The sequence below is a fragment of the Mauremys reevesii genome, linkage group 4 (assembly GCF_016161935.1).
Source record: "Mauremys reevesii isolate NIE-2019 linkage group 4, ASM1616193v1, whole genome shotgun sequence".
Classification (NCBI taxonomy): domain Eukaryota; kingdom Metazoa; phylum Chordata; order Testudines; family Geoemydidae; genus Mauremys; species Mauremys reevesii.
This window is the reverse complement of record NC_052626.1, coordinates 78,572,021-78,589,038: the sequence shown is the minus strand read 5'-3', so window position 1 is coordinate 78,589,038 and position 17,018 is coordinate 78,572,021.

Below are 17,018 nucleotides of genomic sequence, written 5' to 3'. Positions count from 1 at the left end.
TCAGTTCTTGGTTAGACTCAATGACCTTTCAGGGTCCCTTCCAGTTCTATGATATAGGTCTCTCTATCTATATATATTTATGAAGTTAGTTTCCACAAATCTAACTCAATTAAAAAAAAAGTTCCGAAGTTGTCAAAGCACCCTATTTATACATTTTTAAGGCAGAAAGTTTCATTTACTGTCATAAAATGAGTTTTCATTTTGAAGTTTTAGTAAATTTAGACTAAAAATGTTAAAAGAAAAATCAAAATCAAAATGAATCATTTTGAAATTATTAATAAAAAATGTTTTAATTGACTCAAAATAATTCTTTTATGTTTATATTTTGGATTTTTGGTTTTAAAATATTTTTTGAGATTTTGACTTTTCATCTTGATTTAGGGTACACATTTTTTTGATAGCTCAATTTTTTGTATGGTTGGAAAACTGTTGTCTGCCCTGCTCTACTATTGAGCACTTTTTTGAAAATCAAGCCCTAAATGATTTATTCAAGAAGCCTGTTTTAGAACCAAGAATCAAACTCCAGTGTCCCAGTCCCAGAGCCAAAATGCAAAACCTTAACCAAGGTTTATGTTTCTCTTTAAAATACAGTACTACAGTATTCCATAGTAATGGACTGAAATACTACAGATCAACTCATGAGGTTCTTACACAGACAAATTCCCATTAACAGAAAAAGTGATACGTAAAAGCTAAGTAAGAAACTCAATAATTGGTCCTATAGTTTGCCCTTGTGTTAATGCAGTCTTTTGAATCATTATTATAATACTATACAGTATTATAGTATTGCTTTTATATGGAATATGACTCTCTCTGTGCATAAGTAAGAATCCATTAACCTGCCTCACAATTAATCCAGCAATATCTCCCAATTCCTCATCTTGCATTCCTACTGAAAGATCCCCTAGTAAACTAGGCTTTGGGGCACAGCACCCACTTAATTGATTCTAAGCACTGTAAAATTATAGAACAATTATCTACACATCTGAAATGTACCAGTTCCACAACAGGAAGAGTCCAGAATTTGCCTGTAAATGTCTTTACTTGCCCTGAAGTCTAGCATCATTGAATGGGCACCAGTTGCCAATTTGTCTGTCCTTTGTCAAAGCAGCTTTGTAGGTACCTAATAGTCTGTCCAGATCCCACTGCGAGGATGTTCTGCCACGTTTGAGGATATGTGTATGCTAATTTGAGCATCTACATAATCTACCAGTAAGGCTCCTGCATTTGAGAATGGGCCTCTAATCTTTTTATTATCAATACCTTCCAACATTTGTACTGCTTGTTATTAACCCAAACTTTGCAAGTATGCCCTAAGTTTTGTGTAACCAGGACAAGTGCATATTATAGCTCAGCGTATAACATTTGAGTATTTCCAGCCCATCATTTTTTTTTCCATTTGGCAGTCAGTTTAAAGGAAAAAACAAAACAAAATAAAACAAAACAAAACCCCACAAAAATCCTCTACAGGTGGGGAATAGAATATTGATCAACCATGAGAGAGAAAAAATGGGGGGCAGAAAGAGATGGGGGCATGGTGGAGAATCATTCCTTCAAATTCACAGTTGTCTAGTCTAACTGGAAAATCCCCACAGTGAGACAAGCATAATAATTAATTTTAAGGTCAGGTACTCAGAAGCATGTACAAATGATCCAGCTAATAATTTTGTTCCCTTTCTGCATGTAATAGTGTTGCCCAGCCTCTACATTCAACAAAAAGATTCCAGAAACTTGGTCAGAAGAAACAGAGTCATGGTTGTGATCTCAGCATTCTCATCTACTGTCTTGTTAACTGCAGACCTGAGGACAGAAAGTACTTTTTTTCCTTCGTTAAAAGAAAAGAAACAAAAAAATCCCACAGGAATCTAATGCACTCTGCAAAGGTTATCTGAGAAGTAGAGCCATCAGTCAGGGTATTTGAAATGAAGATTGCAGTGGAATTAGTAGTCCCGACAAATGTTTCAATTCATAATCAAATTAGCAGCTCAAGGTTTAGGGAATGAATTCAAATAGATACACTCAGTCTGTACAGGCTTCATGATTCTTCGTTCCTTCCTTTTATTTAGGAGATAATAATAATTAAATGTGATTTGAAATGGAATGTAATAAAGTACAGCTTAGCAGTATTTCAGGATTCATAACAAAAATAATTAGATCCTCTGATATTATTTGAAACCACACTGCTATAACCCTTTATTAAACTAAAAAAGAAAGAAAAGAAAATGATGAATTTGTTGGCTTTATTAGAATCCAGAATGAAACCCTATCTTTAAAGAGATACATTATATTTTTATTGCCTGAGCTATCTGGGGACCCTCTCTCCCTTTCTCTTTCTCACTCTTTTGTAACCAAAGATTTTCTCTACTACACAGTGGATTCCTGTGGCATTTTGCATTTGGTAAGGAGAATGAAATGTGAAAATTAAATCACAGGAAACAGGAGAAAACTGACAGCGTCCTCAAGTATCAGGGAATGGAAATGAAATGTTAGCTGATATAATGATTGGACCACTAACAATTCCATAGAATGACAGAACAATTAACTATTTTCTGAAAGACCCATGCTTTTTTCTCTCTGTGAGCTAAAGAAATCATTTCTTGGCCGCAGGATATACTCAGGAGCAGTCAGTGCCTGGTTAGAACCAGAGGCATTTATCCTTCTTACTGCAAAGATGCCCTGCCATTGGCAGTTCTGACTGTTCAGTGATTTTTTTTCTAACAAAATCCAAATGCTTTCCCTCTACGTAGTTGAATCCTAGGGCTACTCAATACTTGGTCCTCAAGTCTCAGGCATGCATGGCCCTTTTGCGAGACTATCAAAAGCCTCCAAATAAAATATAAAAATGTATTCCTCTTAAGCAGTATAGATTTACTTACTTCTGGAACTCCCTTGTGCATCATTACCTTCTGTGCCCAGAGGTCTTCTCATCCTTCTGTCTCCATTCTTTTGCTATCTCAAACTATCCCGTAAAAAAACCACTTACGCTTCATGTAGAACATTCTCCTTGGAAACAATTCAGCTTATATATCACATATTTTATATTTTTCTCCCACATTATTTATTGCTAGGGATATATATGAAAAGAGAGGGTCTGATGCCATTCTCATCCAGTGCAAATCCAGAGTAACTATTTACTTTAGTGGAGTAACTTCATTTTTACATTGTTGTAAATGAGTAGGGCCCTACCAAATTCACAGTACAATTTGGTCATAAGATTTAAAGAATCATTAATTTCATGATTTCAGCTATTTAAATCTGAAATTTCAGTGTTGTAATTGTAGGGGTCCTGACCCAAAAAGGAGTTCTGGGAGAGTTGCAAGGTTATGGGGGGGGGAGGGGGTTGCAGTACTGTTACCCTTACTTCTGCACTGCTGCTCGCATCAGGGCTGCCTTCAGAGCGGTGAAGAGCAGCAGCTGAGCAGATGGAGAGCGGCAGCTGCTGGCTGGGATCCCAGATCTGAAGGCAGAGCTGCTGCCAGCAGCAGTGCAGAAGTAAGGATGGCATGGTATGGTATTGCCACCATTACTTCTGTGTTGCTGCCTGCAGAGCTGGGCCCTCAGTCAGTAGCTGCCACTCTCCGGCCACTCAGCTCTGAAGGCAGCAGAGCAGAAGTAAAAGTGGCATGGTATGCTATTGTCACCCTTACTTCTGTGCTGCCTACAGAGCTGGGTGCCCAGCCAACAACCACTGCTCTTCAGCTGCTCAGCTCTAAAGTGAGCACAGAAGTAAGGGGGGCAATACTTTGATCCCCCTCTGCAACTCCCTTTTGGGTCAGGACCCCCAATTTGAGAAACACTGCTCTCTCACATGAAATCTGTATAGTATAGGGTAAAAGGACACAAAAGACCAGATTTCACAGTGGGAGACCAGATTTCATGGTCCATGGTGTGTTTCTCCTGGCCATGAATTTGGTAGGGTACTATAAATAAGAATAAAATCTGGTGCAGAATATCTAAGAGTTCACCATTTTCTGTTGCTTAACTGTCTTTTGGAACTGTAGGCTCTGTCTGTGAATACATATGAATAACCCCATTTACATTCATGGGAGAATCTCTTGCATATCCAAGGGCAGAATTTTGCACTTTATGGTGTATTTGTAACTTCATAATTGGTTGCTTTGGAAATAATTGTATGAATGTATGAGAAATAAGCAATAGCAAAAGATATATACCTTACAACGAACTCAATGTTTTTATTAAAATATCCCTAAAAATGAGAATGAAGAATATTAAATGCCATAAACAAAGACAGGAGGGATACAGAAAATACAGGGATATATCTGTAGAAATCTCACTAAATAGAATGTTTTTCTGGGTATCAGCAGGTCTCCAAATTAAGTAGGCCTGTTATACATTATGCCTGTAGCCTCTTTCAAAATCTTGATTTTGTCTTCAGAGACAGGTTTGTATGAAGAGTTCTTTTCACTTTTAATTTGTGTGAGAAGATATTGTTTCTTTGATGGCTTTAACTGAAGCTCTCATAACTGTTTTTTTTCTGTTTTTTTTTAAACATCCTTTGTTCAACAATAACAAGGTCACACTGAGGAAGAGACACGGCCATTAAAATCTTTGAAATGAAAATGTAACAATGGTTGAAAGTAATTTTTTATTCATGCTGTTAAATTGAGCATCGTAGTTTTTCCTTTACTATTCCCAAGATTCTTTTACTTACCCAGCATATTTGCTAAATAACATAAAGTCTAAGACAGAGAATTGGTGTTTTTAATAAAAAGCACTGGATTTACTGAGAGTTTTCCTCTTTTGGTGCTAACTGGTAGACAGACTCCCTGTGTCTATATATGAAGAGAGAGACAGACAGGTAGACAATATATAAGGGTTTGGTATGGTATAAAGCTTTTACCAGCATAGGTTTAAGATTAATACATTACTCAAGCCAGTCACCATTTTTTTGAAATTTTGCTTAGATTTCTTTCATTAAACTTTTGAATTTGACTGAAAATAAAGGAATACATTTTCATGCAAAAATATTGCAAAAAATCACATTCTGTTTTTTTACCAGCTCAGTTAAAGAGTGATGAAGTTGTGCATGCTAATAAGACCTTTATATCACATCACACCTTCATTAATCCTATATTTGCCACAGATTTTATAGAAAAACAACTAAGCCCATGTCACAAATATTTCAGCTTTTAAAACTGTTATTAGAACATTCCAGTGCTCGATACTGTGCATCCCACTGTTAAATTAGGAATCTCTCCTTTGACATGGTATAAAGCTTCTTATGCCTGACAAATCACATATGAGATCTAAATCCTGACACTGGTTCAGGATTAAATATTGCTGTTCTCTGGATTCCAATCAATGAAATTATAGGGGGGGGAATTATTATTTGACGGGAAATATTATTATGGCAGGCTGTTTGGGGAACAAAATGGCAGCTCTTTGAAGCTCAGATATTTGGATTGTTAGAAGTTGTTTCCAGGGAGAAGGATTAGTAGATAGAGTCCACGTGGGGTGGTCAAAGAATACAAGATAGATACAATTTATTAAGGGACTCCACAAGCGGTCACCTGGATATCACATCACAGCTTTCTATCCACCTTATAGTCCATTCATCCAATCATACTTTTTTAACTTGCTGACAAGAATACTGTGGGAGACTGTATCAAAAACTTTGCTAAAGTCAAGATATATCATGTCCACCGCATTTCCCATATCCACGGAGCCAGTTATCTCATCATAGAAAGCAATCAGGTTGGTCAGGCATGATTTGCCCTTGGTGAATAAATGTTGACTGTTCCTGATCACCTTCCTCTCCTCCAAGTGCTTCAAAATGGTTTCCTTGAGGACCTGCTTCATGATTTTTCCAGGGATTGAGGTGAGGCTGACTGGTAGTTCCCCAGATTCCCCTTCTTCCCTTTTTAAAAGATAGGCAATATATTTGCTTTTTTCCAACCATCTGGGGCCTCCCCCGATCACCATGAATTTTCAAAGGTAATGGCCAATGGCTCTGCAATCAGCCAACTCCCTCAGCACCTGGCCCCATGGACTTGTGCATGTCCAGCTTTTCTAAATAGTCCTTATCTTGTTCTTTTACCACTGAGGGCTGCTCACCTCCTCCCCATATTGTGTTGCCCAGTGCAGCAGTCTGGGAGCTGACCTTGTCTGTCTCTACTCCCATATTACTAGCAGTGATTGAGCTAATTAAGCTTACTGTTATTCTAAGACTTTTTCTCTCTCTCTTTCATACAAATTGATTGAAAGTAGTTCTGGTCAAGAGGCCCCTTGATCCAGAAATAAAGACATAAGAAAATCTAACAACTAGAAGATGAAGTTTGGAATATTTAAATTGGAAGTAAGGCACAACTTTTTAACAGTAAAGAGTAATCAATATGTGATAAAGAGTTACATGGGAAGTGATTAATTCATCTTGACTTGGTGTCATTCAAGAGACAGGGTACCTTTCTAAAAAATATGCTGTAGTTCAGTCACAAGTTGTTGGGCTTGATAGCATTCACATATGAAGAAGGGAAGAGCAATTGTCTCCACTGCAGCAACTACTGGACAAAATACGATAGCCTGAGTTAAACAGGTTGATTAGGTTATCATAATTAATCAAATAAATTATTAAACAAAAAACACAGGATATTCCATTGAATTTTTTGACAGAGCGCATTCAGCCAGCTCTGGGAGAAAGGTAAGTGAATGCACAGATGTGCACATTTTACCCCCATCAGAATACCACACAAAAACCAACTGTGAACCAATTAATAATCATTCAAGATTCATCAGGTACATGATGTCAGGTTGTTGTCCTTCTATTGGTAGACTTTGTAGAGATCTACTGTCCTTTTATCCCATTGTTTTGTTTTTTGTATGTGTGTTGGATGGCCACTTTTTCAATGAACATAACCAAGACTACCTGAAAAGAGGCCCTGAGTTTTCCGAGATTAAGATAAAAGCAGAGATTCAACCATCCTGATTCAGGAGCATTCCCAAGTAATACCTGCTTTGTTAGGTAGTACTGGGGGTGAATTTTGCTTGACTAGATAGGTAAAAGATACAAACAATTAAAAGGTACATTTTAAATCAGTCCATGGGACTGTAGTCATAGGATATCCCATTCAGGATAATCAAAATTCTGAGGCTAAATCTCTACATGCCACTTCGCAAAAAGTTATCCCAATGGATCTGACTTGACAAGAGCAAGTTGCTCTAAGGACAGAGTCTCAGTCTTAGCTTTGAGCTTTCTGTCTTCAGTAAGCCAAAATCAGATCTTCACATTATTTATGGATAGTTCTTTGGTAAATATGCATTTTGTAATCTCCCATGAAAGAATAAATGCAGAGAGATCAGTAAATATGTTTGTAGGCAATATTTAAATTACATATTTATTATGTTCCTGAGAGACTGAAATGGCTTGCTTGGAGCTTTTCCAGTCTGTCATGCAAATCTATTTTTAATGTATTTTATTATGAAATAGGAGAATCACAGGACTTAAAGATGGAAAAGACCTGTTAGGTCACACCATCTTTCTCCCTCCCGATTATTGCTATGATAACAAATCACATGCAGAGACAATCAAGTCATATTCAACTCTTTCAGTTTCTGAATGTACAGTCTCTTCACCAGCACCACGATCCAATTATCCCAGGTCAGCAGAAAAGAATCTCCATCCACATGGTAAAAATCAGCTCTTTTTGCCCAAATAAGCATCAGTTTGGTTCAACAAAATAAAATTTAAAGAAACAAAATCAATTTAAAACTAATGGGTTTGATTCATGGGTCTGTTACTTTCCTTTATGTGCTAATGTGGCTCCCAGGTAATACCCCTAAAGCAAGCAGATTGCCTAGAAAGTGTGGAACTAGCAGAATGGCTCTATGCTGGTCCCCAGCATAGGTTTATTTCTAATGGAGTGGGCTGTGGTTGAAGTATTTCAGTGCAATAGACATTCTCAGCACTCATAAGAGCCTCTGGGGGCTATTGCAGTGAAGTGTAGTTGAAAGTAGCTCTAAGTCTGTTCTAAATTGTGCTGCAAGCTAAACTGGTCCCCAAATGGCCCCAGACACCTTTGGTGTTGCTCCAAGTGCAGCTCAGGCACACCCATAATTTGTGCTCTCTATCTCTGTCTCTCTCTCTCCCCCCCACATATATATATAGAGAGAGATTTTTTAACCTGAATTACTATTAATGCCACCTGTATTACTATGACTAATTTAAACATATAATCTGGTTTTCACCATTTTTATTGCTTGAGCTATTATACAAAGCTCCTGTTCAGGGCCACATCATGCCACCAGCCTTTAATCAGAACTCCCCCTTAAAGTCAATCAGGAGTTTTGCTTAAAAAACAGTGGAACGGTGAGATTCTAGTTTAGGCTATCATCTCTCTAAATGAAGTTAATGGTTGTCTGGGAAAGAGCCATGTGAAATCTAAGGACCTCAGGATTTGACTAATTGTTTGCTGTTTGTGCTCGACTCATCCAGGACACTGACACTAGACTGTGCAACCCTTACTCACGTTGATGATCTCTTACATTCATAGTTCCATTGAGTAAGAACTCGCCAGTGTGAGTAAGGGTTACACAACCTGATACTGACCTTACACAACTAGTTACTTTCACTTTTATTTCTGTTCAGTTTCATTTTCAGGTTGTGATGCCCTTGCACTCTGGTTTCCATTTTCCATAATGTTTTACATCCAGCCATAAAGAAAGGAAAAGTTGTTGCAACTCACATGGAGCTGCTCAAGCTCCCTGGTTTGAGAACCTATGTTTTAGCACAGCGCTATATTGCTTGGGTTGTGAACATGTCAGAGAAAGCTTTAAATCTATACAGACTGATTTCATTCACATTTAAAATTAATTGAAACATTTATATTAATATTAAATCCTTCTTTACAAAACTAAATGTGGGGCTTAGACTATCTTCCAGTCTCCCTTTAGAATATCTATTTCTGTAATGTTTCATTTCTTTTCATTAAATCAAATACATTGCACATATTTCATCATTTATCTGGAGTTAATCCTTGATACCTCCCTGATGTTTTGCAACAGTTCTCCCAAGGTTAATAAAAAAAAAAGCCTTACGCATTTTTATCTTATTATTAAGTCACAATCTTTTGTGAATTAGCCCAGATGAATACAATCAGAAGGATATGTACAATTTTTTCATTATTTATGAGATTGTTACGAGAGAACTTGACATAACCACAGCCATTTTGTGTACTCAACCACCATTAACCGGAATGTAGAACACTATGTAGTCAGGAATAATTTGGCCTTCGCCTGAGCAAACAAAACAGCTGCACAGGTGCAGTGTTACTAATAGGGATAGATAAAGTGACAGTTTTATGAGAATGGGAGGGTGGGTGGATAGCTGATCTTGGACCTGGGTGTCTATGACCATGAGTTTTTTGGAAGGTGGAGTTGATTTGCTAATAAGTAGAATTATTAGTTATTTGGCTGATGCTAAGGAAATTGTTAGCCCAGTAGGGGTTATTATGAGTTATGTGCTTTGTTTTGAGCAACCTATAAAGAGATTAGTTAGAGTATGCAATTTGGAGAAGTACAGAGAGGTTTTCAACAAGCTAGGATGCTGACATCCCATTCTGCAGCAGCTAGGAGGAAGGCTGGCCACCAGATACCTGCTGCTAACCACTTGACACCATGTCAGACTTTAGATAACTATATCTTTGGTGCTCTAGACTACTGCTATCTTAGATATGTGTCTAAGCTGTGAATTTATTGATTTATGTCCTGAAACCTCCTGGAAAACAAAGACTAGTTACCATATTTTTGGATTCAGAAAATCCCAGTTAGCAAGATATTTGGTTTGCTATTCAATTCAAGATGATTAAACATTTAATAAATAATGTCCCAAGGCACAATCTATTCAGGGGAAAGAACAGATAGGGTCATTCTACCCTACTGAAAACTTTCTTGCAATGTAAATTAAATAAAACTGCTAGGGAATGTGATTCTCTTGGCAATTTTTATTATATAACAGTCTTGTGTTTTCAATCCTGCTTCTTACCATAATGAAACCTATCGATCAAGTGGGATTGAGCTTTTCACATCTGATAATTTAATTAAGTTTTTACTATCTCTGTCATTTAGGGCTGGTCTACACACAGTTGCACCAATACAAGTTCTGTCAGCATAGTTCAACAGAGTGCATCAGCACTGGGCTGATGCATCCACACACCATCAGGCACTATCAGCAAAAGTGTGGCATACTGTGGGTAGACACCCCAGTGTCCTTCATACCATTTCCTGTTGTGTATTGAAAACTGTTAAAATTATAAAGTATCATTTTAAAAATTGAGGGGTTTTCCTGAGAATGTTTGCAGGCTAACGGGCTCAAGAACAGGATATCTGGGTATTAAGCAATCAGTCTGCAAGGAGATAGCCTAAAGCAAAAGAGTAAGTTGTGCATCTCCACCTTAGAGAGCTACTTTCTCTATCTGATTTTGTTCTTTTTCTAACAGAGTTTGGGATTTTAATAAGTCAAGCAGTAATGCACTGCATACTTCCAGAAAGATAAAAATATAAAATATTCTAACTTCTGTTTGTATGCTGTGAACAATAGGAACAATATTATGAGAAATGATTACTGTGTATTGTGAAGAAACAACTATGTATTTGGGGATCCGCAGACCTATCAAGGGATTTGAGGTCAAATTCCCAGATTTCCCTCTAATGTATCCCATAATGTTCAAAGAGAGAGAGCAGTTGATTATTATGTATTTACAGGTTTTGTAGGAGATACTTGGATACATGAATTTCAACATTATTGTGTTACTGTAGGTGTGTTGCAGGAGACACATGAATGATATATCTGTATCTATATCTAGTTGTAGATCATTCATGAGTTTTTCTTAAACTCTCCTGTTACATATACACACAGTGTGAGATCTTCATCTCTGGAATGACCCATTTATGCCACATAAAAGGGCCAGAATGGGGTTAAGGGGACCAAAAAGTTACATGTTTGGCCAGGGTAGGATTCCCCAACACAGGCACTGAGGCAGACAGATAGATATACTCGGAGAATCACTTTATGAGTCCTGGTGTCAGGAACATTCGGGAAAAGAAGAAGAGTCACAGGGATAGGGTTGGGGGCTGCAGTCCATCATTCTGCAGATATTCTGGGAAGTGTTGTGGCCTATAGGACAGCTAGGAAGTCCCCAATAACTTAAATAAGCCTCATAATTTTTAAGTTACACTGGAAGCCTTTGCAACCCTCAAAACAATCCATGACTGGGAAGGCGCAAAAATGGCTTAAAACCACCTCAAATCCCCTCTCCCATGGGCTGCTAGCTCTGTGTTGGGTCTCCTAGAGAACTTGCTGCTCCAAAAGCAGCTACAAACTACATGAGATGTCAGAGCCAGTGGGGAGACGGGGTGGGAAGGAGCAAGTGAGAAGACTGGCTGTTGGTGCTGAGGAGGGTGGTACAGTTACTGCTACAAGAGAAAGGAGAGATGAGTGGAGTTACAGGGCAGCCTGATAATTTAGCTCTGTCCTAGTTAGATGCATTTTCTAACACCACAATCAACAGCCCTTTGTTTATAGTAGCAGCAGATGGTATTTGTTGACCATGATACCCCTTCAGTCTGCCCCACATCTATCAGCTGCTATTGTATCCAGTTAAATATTTCATTTGAGATCATATTTGGATCTACCCCCTTGTTAGAGATTAAAAAGATCACACATTTAGAGAGGGCTGAAGTCAATAAAGGAATTTAAATTAAGGAGAAGATAGGAGGATAGCAAGGAAAAAATCTTGTTTCCTAATTATGCTGTGGAATATGTCTCTAATGGATTCCATTTTCAGTTTCCCAGTCTAAATAAATAAACTGGCATATGGCCTGCTGTAGACTTGCCAATGCTAGAGTGAGCCTGTCACAGCTCATATTTATTTGATGCAAATATGGAACATAAAGTTGGATGTAGCCGCTGAGTCTGTGTTGACAAAGTTCCACACGTTAGTTGCTGGTAAGTGATGATACATACCAGCAATGGCAAGTGATTTTATAGTAGTGGAGCAAGGAAAGTGAACACACGGGGGAGGTATTGTAACTTACAAACTATCTTGAATTCAGCACTTAGCTTTGCTGGACAGTTCTCCAATGATACTGACAGAGCAGAAGATGCAAGACTATCAGCAACTACAGCCCTACCTCTTTAACTGATCTTTGGTTGAAGTTCTAGAATCTTTCCATTGACTTCAATGGGGTTTGTATCAGTCATTTGCTGCATATTACTTTTAAGAATGCCTATGGCAAATGTTCTTTTTTCAATGCCCCATTTTTCAATTATTGTTTATTCTCATAATTTGTCTTTGGTCCATTGTCACTCCACTTATTCTCCATTTGCACCCTCCAAATGATCTTGAAATAATAGCAAATAAAAAATCTCCGAGAGGAAAAAAAGGACGATAGTCTTATTTCCCCCCACTACCACCACCACCTTTCACTTTCTACTCTCTCCGCATATCCTGTTTTAAAAAGCGATTAAAGTGCTTTGTACAATACAATGATACTTTGTAGTTCCTATCCTGGTCCCACTGAAACCAGTGGTATGCCTCCCATCCACTTCCTTTGAGTCCTTATTTTGTACATAAGCATTTATACAGACTCTTCCCATAGTTAAATAATACAATAACCAATGAAATGTAATATGAGATTCACTATTTATTTTTGAGATAGCTGTATAATGTCCATTAAGATAGCTCTCACTCTCCCACCAAGCACACACAGGAGTGTTGCATTGTTAAAATAAATTTTAAAAGCCAGAAAAACGAACATAACAAAAATAGGTGGGGTGTGTGTGTACATATATATAGACTAAAAAAGCACAAAGCAGCATCATTAAAAACAGTGTATGGAAGAAGGGGCATTATTAATCTATTTATACCTTTCTTTGATGTAAATTGTGAATTGCATGTTATATTTGAGTATTGTATTATTTAGACAGCAGTTAATACAGGAAATAAACCTAGAGGAAAAAAGGCTTTCAGTTGTAGGAAGGACGGAATGGTCTGTGATGGATATGTCAAGGAGGCTCAAGTTTTACCCTCTAGGATCAATCTTACAGTAAGGAGTGAGCACCCTAGATATATACTTATACCACAAAGTCTGAAGAAGTTATTCGTGGGAGCTCACTAGAGGGCTCAATATTCTTTTGAATCTTGACATGAAATCTGTGCAAAAACGCTTTCGCTCATAAGCAAATATAGTTCCATATGCAGCTCCTAATGTTGCATTCAGTATTACCCTATTATTCCAGTTCTTTATTCCTGAATTAAAATTCCATCAGTTTATGACTGATGACTAAGAATTTTTTTTAAAGGCTTATTGATGCTATCAACCAAGTGAGACGAATGAACTAAACTCTCTTTCACATGAACTGGGCAGGTGGAAATTTATAGTGCTTTTGCTCATTTTTCTCCTTTCAGCCACAATCTATTAAAGTGCTGTACCTAACATTTCAACCAAAGGTTTCTATTTCCCCACTCCACATAATTCTTTCCTATTTTTCATATATCTAGTTTTACAGTTTGGAAGATTTCTTCCAGTGTTTGGCTTTAGAATTTAGTAGGCCTGACTCATAAAAAATAATGTAGGCTGATTTTATGGCTGAAATAATTCAAAGTTTAATGTTTTGCTTGGGTGGGGAGGGGAAAGGAGAGCTCTTCAAAAAAGCACATTCTTTACTGTCATTTAAAAAAAAAACTTTAGAATTTAGGGCAAGACTGGCCACACTGCTAGGTGCCCCTGGGAGTGTTTAATTTCTTTTATTTTCCCAACATTTAGGCTTTCCTTCAACATTTTGGGCTCCTACTGTGTAGTCTAAAAAGCAGCAGAAGGGTGAAAAAATGCTATACAGATGGGCCAATCCAACATTCCTTGCTTGGATGAATCTGTCACTGGAACTGGGAGTTTTGCTTGAATGAGGAGTGTAGGGCTAGGTCCAGATTGTGCTGGAACATGTTTTAATGACTTCTGTTCTCCCATACAATGGAATAACTTTGTGCTGCTGTCATAGTGCATAGCTACCATAAAGCAAGTCTAGATGGCCAATGGAGGATCCCCCCAGAGTAGAGGAATTATGGGGTGGCACAGAGCTGCCATCATAGTTCTTACGTCACCAGTGAAGGGGGTTTGGCTGGGGGGAAAGAAGGAGAGGCTAGTGATCTCTCACATCTCTGTTGATCCCAAACTACTGGAACAGCCATGTCAAGCTGTGAATAGCTCTCAAGGTGCTCTTATTTATGTTTGGACTGAGCAGTGCCATGAAAGCCCCATAATCAGGAGAGCATAAACATAGACAAAAAGACACTTTTCTAAGCTCTACCACTCCAAAACCGAACAGAGCATTCCTCATTCTGCGCTAAGGATCTTGACCAATGTCTCCAGTACTATGTCTTTTGCATGAGTCACACAGGAGCATTGGTTACACTGTGCTGAGGCTTGTTTAGACACATTGATATTGCCAAGAATTAAGCACATCCATAACTTTCAGAATGGAAGCAATCCAATTTACTTCAGTGGACTGTTCCCATGTGTAAAGTTATGAACATGCTTAAGTCATTGTTTTAGATTGAAAGTGTGATGTGACACTGTGTCAATCAATAGTGGCCAGCAACTCCTAATCAGCTATGAGGGCAATAACTTGTAACTTATTATTAACTATTAGGACAGTAACTTATTTTTGCTCACTTCATTTCATTTTGCCATGTTTAGCAACCAAACAGAGGTGCGGTATGTGTGTGCATATGTTTGTATTTATCTGTGCATATAAAAATTAATGGCTTCATGATTTATTATTCTCAGCTCTGTACATTTTCACATTTTCTCTAAGTTTCATGTTACTTTATTATATTACATAAAAGTAATGTTGGTTGGGACTGATATGTAAATTACATCCCTTGAGTACTTTTCACTTTTTGTGAAATTGTAATGGAGTTCAAATAATTCTGCTTCAAGTACTGTTATTTGTAACCCTTTGGGTCTCAGATTTTGTTTCCCATTTATTCATATTTCTTTATGTAGAGCAGAAAATAAAATGAAAACAACAAAGATACTGCATTATCTATTGTTTCCAGATTCTAATCCCTAGTGAAAGAAATATATTTTAATTATTCATGTACTAGAAATATTTTATTTTCAAGTACAATGTGGTATACGGGATCTTTTTTATTTATTACCTAGTTTGTTCAGGGGATTTTCCCCATTCTCTCCTTCTAGAATTTAGAAGTAATTACATGAACATTCAATAATATGTTTCAGCAAAATATCTTAGTGGTGGTTTTCTATTCCCCTGATTTTCATATGACTTCTCATGCCTCGATTTATTCCAAAGTGAATACTGATTTCTAATTAATTTTAAAGGATGTCAGGATAGCCAATAAGACTTTGTTCTTCAATTGCATGGAATTTTGAAGGAACAAACCTGCTGCACAGAGCAGTAAACTTTCTATTATAATGCTGTGTTTATTTCCACAGGGATACAATTGATTCAAAGCCAGTGCTGTGAATGAGTCTCAGGGTAGGCTATATGTCTTACTAAACTTTCTTTCAGGAGCATCTAAGCAGCAGGGGCCATCATAACACTCAACAGCTATGTTTCACATGCTGTAAATATTATTACAGCTTAATCAGTACCTGATTACAAAATGAATCAAACAAAACCTGGTTGAAAACTGTTCAAATTGTAAATCTGCTAAAATGTATAAAATACTCCAAAAGGCTACTGACATAGTGAAAAACAAATCAAAACATTCCATTAGATTCATACCAACTGCTGTAAAACTAGTGTTTCATACCTATTTCTGTACATACTGCATGATCACTGAGTACCCTTTGAGCTGTTAGCCATGGGATATCTGGGCCTAAATATAACCGATTTAGTTACAGTTTAAGTTAAGAATGTCCTTGTCCTTCCACCCCCCACACATTTCTGACAAAAACACAATGTTGTTTCAACTTGCATTTTTTTTTATTTTAGCTTACGTGGTACATTGTCATGCTTCTTATATGAAATTCTACAGATGTGTATACTCAATACTTGACTTTCAATATATAGAGAGACTGGGGGAGCCCCACATTAGAATATCTCATTGCTGAGTGGTTAGAGCCCCTTCCCCCACCTGCTCCTGAGAGGTGAGAGATGGTGACATCACCCAGGGCAGAAGCTGGACCTTTAAACAGTGCTGTCCTCTTAATTCTCCATACCAGGGTGTCTCTTACACTGATCTGCTAATGAAAAGCAGTCTCTCCAGGCCCTGCTCAGACAGACATTAGCATGTAAAGCAACACCCAGCAAAGTTACATGAATGCTCTCCCAGCCACTTATGAACTAATACAGGGCAACAACTGCATATCCCTCAGTCCCAGCTTTGCACCCTAGAAATGTGCATATTATATTGCTCAAGAATCATAGAAGATTATGGTTGGAAGAGACTTCAGAGCTGATAGGTAAGGTCCCATCGGAATCAAGACTGAGGGGAAAACAACTGAGACGAGTTGGAAGTATTTCAAAGGGACACTATTAAGAGCCCAAAAGCAAGCTATTTCGCTAGGTAGGAAAGATTGAAAATGTGCCAAAACACCAGCTTGGCTTAACTACGAGATCTTGCATGATCTAAAAAATAAAAAGGAGTCATATAAGAAATGGAAACTAGGACAAATTACAAAGGATAAATATAGGCGAACAACACAGGAATGCAGGGGCAAGATTAGAAAGGCAAAGGCACAAAATGAGCTCAAACTAGCTACAGGAATAAAGGGAAACAAAGACCTTTTTATCAATACGTTAGAAGCAAGAGGAAGACCAAGGACAGGGTAGGCCCACTGCTCAGTGAGAAGGGAGAAACAGTAACAGGAAACTTGGAAATGGCAGATATGCTCAATAACTTCATTTCAGTCTTTCACCGAGAAGTCTGAAGGAATGCCTAACATAGTGAATGCTAATGGGATGGGGGTAGGTTTGGAAGATAAAACAAAAAAGAAGAACAAGTTAAAAATCACTTAGAAAAGTTAGATGCCTGTAA